The 3,208-nt window shown below is 40.1% G+C and overlaps 1 long non-coding RNA gene across 1 annotated transcript; it reads left to right on the top strand.

Moving 5' to 3' along the window:
• Nucleotides 1–1,038: 1,038 nt before the first annotated feature.
• Nucleotides 1,039–2,925, top strand: LOC114911331 (uncharacterized). The gene is made up of 3 exons (XR_003797928.1): nt 1,039–1,201; nt 1,390–1,482; nt 2,381–2,925. It is a non-coding gene; the product is annotated as an uncharacterized LOC114911331 (long non-coding RNA).
• The last annotated feature ends 283 nt before the right edge of the window (nt 2,926–3,208 follow it).

The following is a 3,208-nucleotide window of genomic DNA, read 5'->3' as shown; positions in this document are numbered from 1 at the left end:
AGCACAGGCAATTTTAGCTGGTTTATATTTTTCCACCTGCTGTTATTTCACATTTTATTACGAGAATTGCTTAATATTGATTTCTTTAAAATGTTTTAAATAAGAGAGGAATTACAGAAATGCCTCGTGAGGTGTCAGGCTTGTAGGAAGGCCAGTCTCAGCTGAGGCGGAAGAAGGGCCTGTAAAAGTGGTCCAGTTGCAGTGAGATTCAGCATCTAAACATATAATATTACTCAGTATTGTGCTTTGCAGCTCCTTTATACATTTTAAAAGTAATAATTAGAAAAAAAGGTAAAATCCACTTTTAAAATTTAAGCACCCACCTACATTCCTACAGCTAGACAGTGAGCAGGTTCCTCCTTTCCTTTCTGAAAATCACAAAGGTAGTGTAAACGTTCCCTCACTGAGTGATGCATTAAAAAATGTTTTCTGAAAGTAATATTAAGCAAATATTTACCTAAAAGCACATTGTTGCTGTTGCACACCGCACCACACTATCTGGATTAACACAATTTTTCACATTTATATGAATACAAAAACCACAAAGTCGGCGGATGATTTTAAAACGTTGCGCGTATATTGAATATTCTACACACACACACACACACTCTGCTTCGGTTTACGTATTTTCAAATGGCCTAGGGCCTTACGGCAGTTCAGTATACTTTGCAATAAAAAACTGAATGAAGACCTTTCGAAATAATAATTCGGAAGAGTTACAGTACACAGTGCTGCAGGTTTATGAAACAAGCAAGGAATATATGACGTGGCTCATTTCACTTTAGGTCGAAATGTCACGTTACCCGGTGAAGTCACATTCATTGCAGCGCTTTCGCAATCACATTAGATTATGTAAATAAGTGTATGTATTAATACTCGTATGTTCGTTATTAATAATGGTCACAGTAACGCGGACACTGGAGTGGCGCGTTCGCGTTTCATTTGCGAACATGTCACACGTACGAGTGGCCGCGCGGGTCAGCAGCGTTACTCTGCACACAGCGCGTGCACTGTACTGTACGTCTGGCGCGCGGAACTAGTGGCCAAGAGCGCTGCTAGCGCTCGTATTTTTCTGCTACATGTTCAACGTTATTAAAACCATTCGACGATTAAAATTCACTGCTTCTGGGCACACTGTGACCCAAATTAACTTTGTTATCCTTTTTCTATACGGGGCCAAGACGAAGTCACATAAATACACGTGAGTTATAGTCACTGAGTATTGTATAAATTCCTGTTTGTTTAACTCGATTTGTACTATGTTTAACTCCTGACACGAACTGTTTTATTCATGTTCGCCGTATAAGAAACACGTTGTTATTCTACACCGGGGACACTGTGCCGCGGTTCTCGCGCTGCTGTGTACAGTGTGCTGTGCTGTAACACCAGCAGGGGGAATTCGCTGTGTACCGAACTGAACCGAACCGAACCGGATGGGGGAGCGCGAGCGCGCCCGTGTCGAGCTGCTGCTGGAAACTGCAGGTTCTTAACTCTCCCGCCATTTTCATGTTCTACCTTATGCCTCTCATCAAAACCCACTCAGGAACCGTAACATAATAATTTTAAAGTATTTTACATCTATTTATTAGCTCACGAGCGCGAGAGCACAGTAAATTAACATATCTGATCTTTTCTAATGGACCTCTGATCTTTTCTACAATCCATTCTCAGTCTGTCCGAAGATATTGGTTCTTTAAATATACATTTATAATTTTAAAATTGTTTTTATTTAGCAAAATTATCAGCAGAACTGAGTCACAGCAATACATATTAAGAATCAATAGATGGATAAAACCAATACATGCAGATACTAAATGCAGCACAAGGGAAGAAAGGCACGTGTTCAGCCAAGTTACCATGTAGCCCCGTTAATAAGAGGTTTGAAAAAGGTGACAAAATCATCCAAGATTCTTTAGAATTATGATTGTGGTCAAAGGATCAACCACTCGGTTTTGAAGGAACCTTCTGGTGTAGGCCACAGAGGTAACATACATATTTTTGCCATTTTTTAAATTTGAAAGTAATTATTTAAAGATTCATTTTTAATTGCCTTTTAAAAAATCTATGAGTTTGCGTCACTTCTACAAAATGATTTTAAGTTGACATAAATTAATTACAGAAACTTGTGTAGGGCAGTCAATTTTGTGATAAATAATAAACAATGGAAATGGGGGAAAAGACATTAACTGATTAAATTTGAAGTTGTATTTGCATAATCAACTTTTCCTTAATTTTAGTTTAGCAAAGCCCAGAGCAATGCTTCCCAGCTCCCTTTGCCCCGCTTCCTCCTGTGTCTTCCTCTCCCCTGCATTGGCCGTCACTCAGTCAGTCTGCTGTCTGCGCTGTCACTCCGCATCAGCCTCACTCTCCCTGGTGACAGGCACTGATGGGCGAAGAGGGTAACCCGCGGTGATGGCGGACCACTCCAGTATGCAAAACAGGGTGCCTGGACAATGGCCGAGCTGTCAGAGGAGATGCCAGCATTCGCTGGGAGGGAGATTGCAACGGGGGTCACTGAAAATGTATGCAAATTTGACATTTCTAAACTAATTAGCATATTTACACATCAAAGTTCTTACATGATTTTTTTACTTTCTGCAGAAGGAGTTAGGGGGCTTCTTGGTTGGTTGAAACCCCTTCCTCTTTCTTTTTCTATTTGGGCAAATGAAAGTAACTTTGACATGTTCCTGTCCATCTTGAGATCCATCTTTCCACCATGACAGAATAATAACATCTTCGGGCCAAGTCTCCTCTTTGATCTGCACACCCTTCCTTTCCATTATTGCTCAGCCTTTTGATTGTCCACTCAGTCTCGGTGCAGGGCACAAATTGTGAGACACATGTAATTAGATTTTTTTTTTTTTTGCTCCCTGGAAAGTACTTATAACATGACAGAACACTGGGGATGTTTACAACACTTGTGTTTTCTGACTCGCAGGGACGCATCTGTGATTGTGTAACAACTCGATTTTTACAAAAATGTACTACTGCTGATGTTATACAGAAACACTTGCGTTCTTTTAAATGTCATATACCAACCTGATCAGCAGCTGGAAGGATCTGTGTCACTGGCTTCTCAGCTGATAATTTTATGCACATGTTTTAGTACATGTCTGCACTGGTTTTGCATGCAAGTGAACCTCATGCCTTGCTTTCCCATGGCTTTGACATTTTGAGATCATAATTTCAGAAGAAAAAATATTTATTT

Source organism: Scleropages formosus, chromosome 9 (genome assembly GCF_900964775.1).
Source record: "Scleropages formosus chromosome 9, fSclFor1.1, whole genome shotgun sequence".
Classification (NCBI taxonomy): domain Eukaryota; kingdom Metazoa; phylum Chordata; class Actinopteri; order Osteoglossiformes; family Osteoglossidae; genus Scleropages; species Scleropages formosus.
Note: the sequence above shows the minus strand (reverse complement) of the source record. Positions and strands in the feature narration are given on the sequence as shown.